This window comes from Dermacentor andersoni, chromosome 8 (assembly GCF_023375885.2).
Source record: "Dermacentor andersoni chromosome 8, qqDerAnde1_hic_scaffold, whole genome shotgun sequence".
Classification (NCBI taxonomy): Eukaryota; Metazoa; Arthropoda; class Arachnida; order Ixodida; family Ixodidae; genus Dermacentor; species Dermacentor andersoni.
Genome location: NC_092821.1, coordinates 142,729,988 through 142,737,424, shown reverse-complemented (window position 1 = coordinate 142,737,424; position 7,437 = coordinate 142,729,988). Strand labels below are relative to the sequence as shown.

Here is a 7,437-nt window from a genome sequence, read left to right as displayed (position 1 = left end):
TATTTCACGTAATAAACATCGTTTGACCTCACTGCTGTCTCGGAAGCAAGGCTCAAGTCTAACGAAAGAATCGATATCCACGGATTCAAATTCGTGTCGCTTGAGTTTACTCTAGAAGAACTATCTCGAGGATCTGGTAGTAATATCGTTATGGTTGGTGATTTTAGCATTCATTTTGCTTGCGCAAAACAGTTATGCGTTACTTCTCCAGTCATTTGGCTTACGTAATCTTATCACAGAACCTACTTGCCTTACTGGCACGTCTAGCACCTTATTAGATCAGGCTCTATGCAATATAGATTCTGGGGTGTGTGCTGCAACTTACTGAGATGCAATAGCTGATCATTTACCTATATGTATTATTACACAAACCAATCCACCCAGACACAATCGCTGGTTGAACGTATGCGTACGAAGGTTGATTATAAGCTCCTTCGCAGAAACCTTGAACAATCTGATTTTCACGTCTTGTATGACAGTGACGTTAACACTAAATACCTGAAATTTGTCGAAACGCGTAACAATCACAGTAAGCCCATCTGTCCCTGGATGACGGATGAAACTCTATGGAAGGAGCACAGGCCTATAACTCCTTTTACAGCAGCAACCTTTAATGCTTCTGGAATAAATCAGTATTTCTTATGCGGAAACGGAAAAAAACGTTACTCCTCGATGGTACAGCAGGCTGACTGAAACACGCAAAAAATATGGACTATTGTAAATGATGTAATCGGTAATCACTCAAATCAGCCTGTATTGCCCGAATTAGTCTATCAAGCTACAGTAGATGCTTTTAATGACTACTAGGGCCGTCACTGTAGCAGCGCAGTTTACTCCCGGTTATGAACCCTCCGTACCAACACAACCTATAGCTTCGCGATGCATGATATTGAACAGTGAGGCGTAGAAAGCAAAAGTTGCTCAGGTAGTTAATGCAATAATACGTTATAATAATCTGCTACCTATCACAATATTTAATTTTCCGACACGAAACATGAGGGCAGCCTAGTAACAACCGTATTAACTTACCACCATGTCACAATTTATATGGACAGATACTCGTGGAGTTCAACGGTGATCTAATATATGGAACGCACTCCCACTCAGTGTAAAGACCAGCCAAAACTTTGTGCAATCCTTAAAAAACTTCTTTCATGAATGCTCATAGGGTTTTTTCTATTTGTATTCCCTGATGTCATAGTATTTTGTTTATTCTTTATTTTCCATGTAAAAATGCTTTAACAACATACGTTTAAGTTGTCCCGTACAATAAGTACGCTGTTCTCTGATGTCTATTTTGTTATTGGACCCCAAACTAGCCGCCAAGGCTATGGGGTCCAAACAGTATTGTGTATTGTGTGTATGCAATGAATTAAATTTTAAAAAAAATGTGCACAAGGGTGTATGTGCCTTGCCAGGTCGGCGCAGCATTTCGATAGTCAGCGGAATGCTAGAATGGTCGTTTCAATTTAGGTCCAGTAATATAATAAACGAAGCTGCGTTGAGATGTCTTCGTAGTTGCATTGGTCCGATAGCTTAGGCGCTACGGCTCCTCGCTGCTGAGCCCCAAGTCACACTTCCGGCTGGTGTTTGGCTCCATTTCATTGCGGGCCAAATGCGAAAAAAAAAAACGACACTCGTGCAGGTGTAAGTGCAAGTTAGACCTTATTCTATTCGAAATTATCCCTGGTGTCCCCATTTCGGCGTGCCTCAATAATCATATTGCTTTCTTTCTGCACAAAAAGAAATTCGCAAATCTTACGCTTTTTTCGGGGAGAGCGGACTTGTCATGCGTAAGTACGCATGGAGAAAAATTATATAATGAAAACCATACATATAAATAAACAATCTTTCGTTTCACACTTGTCAGATGTATGGCAATATGTAATACCTTAAGTATGTCGTAGAAGCGAGCCCAACATTCGACTTTACCCTTACCTCAGATCGCGTTTTCACACGTACCTTTCGTTACCACGAAAGGTACAAAGTTACCCTTTCACTCGTTCCACGTCTTCGAAATTCGGCGCCCAGTGCTTTTTCTTTAAAAGCTCTGCTTTCATCGCAGCGCGGTCTACTGTGGCATCCACCTCCGCGGAGTGAATGCGCTCATGCCTGAACTGAAGGAACCGAGTCGGCGTTGAGCAAAGCAACTCCAGGAATGGTCGAAACGTGGCTGACCTGAAGATTTGGTAAGAAACGTACGCTTGTCGGAAGTGGGCACGTCCTATTTGCCCTAACATTCCTGTTGAAGATCGCGAAATACGTTGCAAAATTTATGACCCTCCTGACCAGTGACGTTGAAGTTCAAAAAAGCACGGTTGTCACTGCAAGAAGATCGCCTATAAATGTGACAATGTTCTAGGTGCTGCTATGTTTATTGTTTATTTTCGCTTTGCGCATGGTTGGATTTGACGGTATAGCATTGCCTGTGTTGTATCGATTTGACGCTTGTGCGGGAAGAATGACAGGAATTATGCCTTGGATGAAGGTAATATGAAAAAAAGTAAAACGTGACCCTAAAACCATACAAATATATTTATTTTGTTTTTCTTATGGTCCTTGTAATCTTTACTGCCGTGATTTTCTGTCCGAAAGAACTCGGTATATTTGAATGTGAGAAAGCACAATATTCGCAGAGCGAGCGGCTCTTGACAGCTGAAAGACTTGTAGAGAGAACAAGATTACGAATAGAGAGAATAAGATTCTTGAAGATAGTTTCCTTCGAATACGGGTCAACTAAAACAACACACACGAAAACTTTGGACGACAGTCAGCGAGCAAAGAATACCGAATGAGGTCTACGGCTAAGCGGCATCCTTTCCAGCTCGTGGGGTTCTCTTCAATCGGTGAAAAAAAGAAAAAACAGCTGAAATACACACTTAAAAATGAAGAACACAACAGCGCTTGTCCTGTGTTCCTCATTCATCCGCCGTTCATTTCGCGTTCACCGATGGATTCGTACCAGCTAGCTCGCATTCGTACATTTTTCAATAGAAGCACATATTGGGGGTACATGCGGCATGCAATCTAAATAATGTCGGCCATCCTTCCAACGTCGCATTTAATTTTTTTAGAACTTAGTCATATCTTTTTATCGGCTATTATAGGCCACAAAAAAAAAAACACGACTAGGCGGGAATTACACGCCCTTTGCTTTCAGCTGGTCTATCTTGCACAACGTTTATTATCGCCTCGCTGTGTATCCTGGCATGAAATTGAGTATAAACATAGGCACACCCTTTTGGTTTCTGTGAAGGTTACAATGCAAGAAATAAATGCAAAGTGCGGTTGTTACTCATTTCATTTTAGTATTTTCATTTCTGATGGAGCAAATACTATAAGTTGTATTTATAAATTACTTTAGCTGTTATATAAGCGTCATTTAGGTAATAAACTTGTTCTCGTAAATAATTGTGTACGGTGGGTCCCTGGATGCCACAAGACCGATACGTCCTCTATGGCTTAATTATCTTCACAAACAAAAAAGTTAAGTGAAGAGAACTTTAGTGCGAATTCAATTCTTTGATGGAGCAAATACTGGAAGTTGTACTTGTAAATTACTTTGCTGTTATATAAGTGTCATTGTTCTAGTAATCCTGTTCTCGCAAATAATTGTGTACAATGGGACCATGGATGCCACGAGACCGATACGTGCCCTATGGCTTAATTATCTCCACAAACAAAAGAGCCGGAACTTAAGTGAAGCGAACTTTAGTGTGAAATCAATTCTTTTAACGCTTACGCGTATCCTCTAATCGCAGCGCAGTCTACTGTGTCATCCACCTCCCCAAGGAAAGCACAGAAGTCGTGGTCGTTCCCAAGACACCGAATCGACGTTAAGCAAAGGGAACTCGCGGTATACGTCACTGCTGAGGCCAATGCCGCTGGTGAGAGCTGTTGCTGATATTTTGAGCGACATTTATTAACGTTTACGCTTGCATTGATGTCTTTCACTGCTTTTATTTTACTATAACAAACTCGACTACAGAATGCACGACAGAATACAGCGATGTGACTGCAAGAGTTGAAAGAATATTTGATATTTCAGCGCAAATTCAATGGCGCTTCATATGCATTTTTATGCGGCGACACAAGTAAATCAATGACAAAGCCGACACGACTTCTCTTTACCGACAGGCAGCTTGTAAAAAAATGTAGCGAGCATAGTCGGAGCAAACAGATATTGAGATGCGTACGAGAACATTTCTTCAAAATGGGAAGCTGGCTACGCAGGAGACAAATAGTCTAGTGCTGATTTGGTCTATTTAGTCTAACGTTGATAACATCGAACATATGGCCTTTGCCCACTATCGCACTTCCTGTTCAATATGTTGACATGGCAGTGACGCTTCCCTAGTTTATCTTTTATGCTTTGGCTTCCCATAGTGAATAAGATCCATGCGGATCTCCATATGTCATTGTGTTTTTTTTTATGATCATTGGCATCGTTACTACCAACGCATTTATCTGAGCAGCTGCCACTGCACTGAACTCTCAAAAGTGTGCTTGATTACTTCCACTGCATTGGGCGCAGTGTGACAACTGCAAGAACCCGCAGTAATCGCAGTAACAGGCCGGCCGGAAAACGCAGTTTTCTTGGGAAGTACGAAGGACGTTCCGAAAAACAAGTTTCGTCATTTTCTTTTTTTAACGAGATGGTACACCAGGTGAAACAATCGCCATCAGTATCCACGCCATTTGCTGGTTCAACAACAGAACGAGCATAGAATGAGCAGCAGCAGACCGATGTGCCCGATGCTATTCGAGTACAAATCACGATGGCATACAGACGGGCGCTGACGTGGTCGCCAATGGAAGTGCGTGCTGTTATCCGGTATGACTGGGCGTCTGTTTCCCTACATTGAAAGCCGCACTCTCGAGACGTCACTTCCAAACAATGCTGAGGTGGGGCAGGCTGTGCGACAACTGCTTGCAGCGCAGGGCACCGGAGTTATACCAGAGTGGTTTCTTCAAACTGATTGCACTCTATGACAAAGTTTTCCTGTCGGTGGCGACTATGTCGAAAACTACTGTAAGGTGTACAGATCATAATGCCATTGTGAAGTTTTTTTTTTTGCCATAAAGTCTCCGTGTGAATATAAATGAGGAAACTTGCTTTCGGAACGTCCCTCGCAAACTGGAGTGGTCTTGACCTCATCATGATGCCGTGATCTCCATCTCAGCACTGTGTTGAATAATCACTAACACCTTTATCAATTAGGAGCGCATTTTATTAAAGGTATTAGCAGCACCTTTTAAATTTTAGTGCGATGACGATGAACTCAATACAAATACGTTATTCTTCAAGAACATTGTCGATTGGCGTTTGAAGCTAACAGCGGTATTTATCAAAACACTGAACCAGAATATCCCGCGCTGTGATTTGTTGAGATTAATGAAGACTATAATCGGCACCCAATCTAACGAACCTGTCTCTGCAGGAACTTGCTCGGCGGTTTTGGGTGTCGACAGCTATGGCACCGTGTTCCAGGTTTTGAACTTCGGCGATAAGGTTCGACGTTTCGGGTGAGGTAATTAAGGTTTTGCTCCACCAATATAGACCGCAAATTATGCGTGTTACTTCGGTTAAGCTAGCTGATTCTCATATGTTCTTAATACGAGATCACGGTATATACTGTCCGGGTATCGCCCTAGCGAACAAGACCGCGTCAGTTCGGTTGGATTGTGTGAGTGAATGCAGGCAATGAAAGCAGCGCACAGTCATTCTTCATGTCTTCTGGTATCATATAGCAGAAAGCCCGATGTATAAAAACCTTGATCCTTAACTTAGACTTAAAAAAAGGCCAACATATATGCTGCGAGTGCAGTCAGAGTAAAAGCAGAACAGATGCAACATGAAAGGGCTGGCACGAGGTTCCCGTAGTAGCTGAGTGTTGCCCCGTGAGATAGACAACTCCGCTGATGTTTGTTTGCTATTTCTAACGAAAAATCACTAAACTTGATTGAAGAAGCACCGGTTCTCGAATTTGTAGATTATAATAATTTCGAATTTCGCGTACACAGTACACATACCGCGCCCATCAGTAACGTAAACGTTGTTGCACTTACGCAGGCCACTCATTTGCGTGGAAGCGGACGGTGTCCACCCGCTGTGGCCGTCAGTCACGTGCTGCGAAGATGCGCCGTTATGCACTCGTCCGCGACGGTTGCTGCCATCGCTGCACCCCTGGCAATATGGATGCATGGTTAGTACCTGCTGCATCAACCATGGAACGATATAGTATAGGCATCGTTTTTGATAGACCGGAAGACAGCTGTGTCGAGTAGGAATCAGTGGTTGAGAAGAGGCTTGTTTGGTTTGAAGGCAGTTGCTGCATCTGGCGTGCGTATGACCCCTAATGTGCTGTTACGCATACAGAGGGGAAATGTGAGTTAAATCCATTTTTTTTTTGTCTTTATGAGCAGACGAGATACTTTACGTGCTCTGTTCTATATGTGGCTTTTGCAGCAAAAGGCGGCAAATCTAGCAATTAGTTAGATGGCTATAGAACACTTCGCTGGTTAACGCATGGTCAGTAAACGCACGCCGAACACAGAGCCCTTGTCATTCTACGCTTTTGGGCCTTCTGCTTTCTTTGTGCCTTAATACTATCCCGATACCTAATGCACAACATGTGTAGTGTTGCACATAACATTGTCTTTCTCCGAATTGGATACCATGCGATTACGTAATATGCTTACCAAAATTATATCTGGTACATGCCGAACTGTACGTGTTAAGGATCAAATCCTCCTAACACGAGCTTTCTGGAAAATCGACACCAATTCAATAGTGTTATACACTATTGTACACACGTTTAAAATACCAAGAAATGACACGATAATCAAGGAGGCAACCTCAACATGGCAACCCATGGATGTTGCGTCTACGTCTAATAGTTTAAGCAAAAAAAAGAATTTTCGCCCATCGAAATGTCGCGAGGAGATGGGTACTTTGCCCATGTGTTTTGACAGGTGGTTTGTCATCAAAAAATGGCACTTAAAGGAAATTGGTGTTTCAAGTTAATATCGCAGGTGAGTAATAAGAACTGGAAAAGTGCATCTTCATCTGCGCCCACAAAGTAATGATTTAACCAGTCGTAAATTCCAAAGACACGTTCCTTGCACTTACGGAGGAATACCTTTGTTATATATTAAGTTTGGTACTCAGTTTCTGTATTCCTACACGCTGTTCAAGTATGTCCTAGTCGTCAAATTGTAAAAAGCATAGTGTGCCAGCTACATAGATTTCACTCTAGCGCTCTTGACATATAATTTTGCTGAATACTGTATGCAGGTGGCCGACGTCGACGTTACCGGGGTCTAAAAAACTGCAAGGTGACGTTTGGCAGTCATTGTCTATGCGAAGTGACGATCAGTCACGTGCAGTGGTGAAGTCACGTGATCCTCAGTGACGCTGTCATCGCTGCCTGCCTG

At 42.6% G+C, this 7,437-nt stretch overlaps 1 long non-coding RNA gene across 1 annotated transcript; it reads left to right on the top strand.

Annotated features, from left to right (window-relative positions):
* Positions 1–2,070: 2,070 nt before the first annotated feature.
* Positions 2,071–7,437, top strand: LOC129383390 (uncharacterized). The gene is made up of 5 exons (XR_011889967.1): positions 2,071–2,189; positions 3,762–3,887; positions 5,442–5,531; positions 6,074–6,206; positions 7,298–7,437. It is a non-coding gene; the product is annotated as an uncharacterized lncRNA (long non-coding RNA).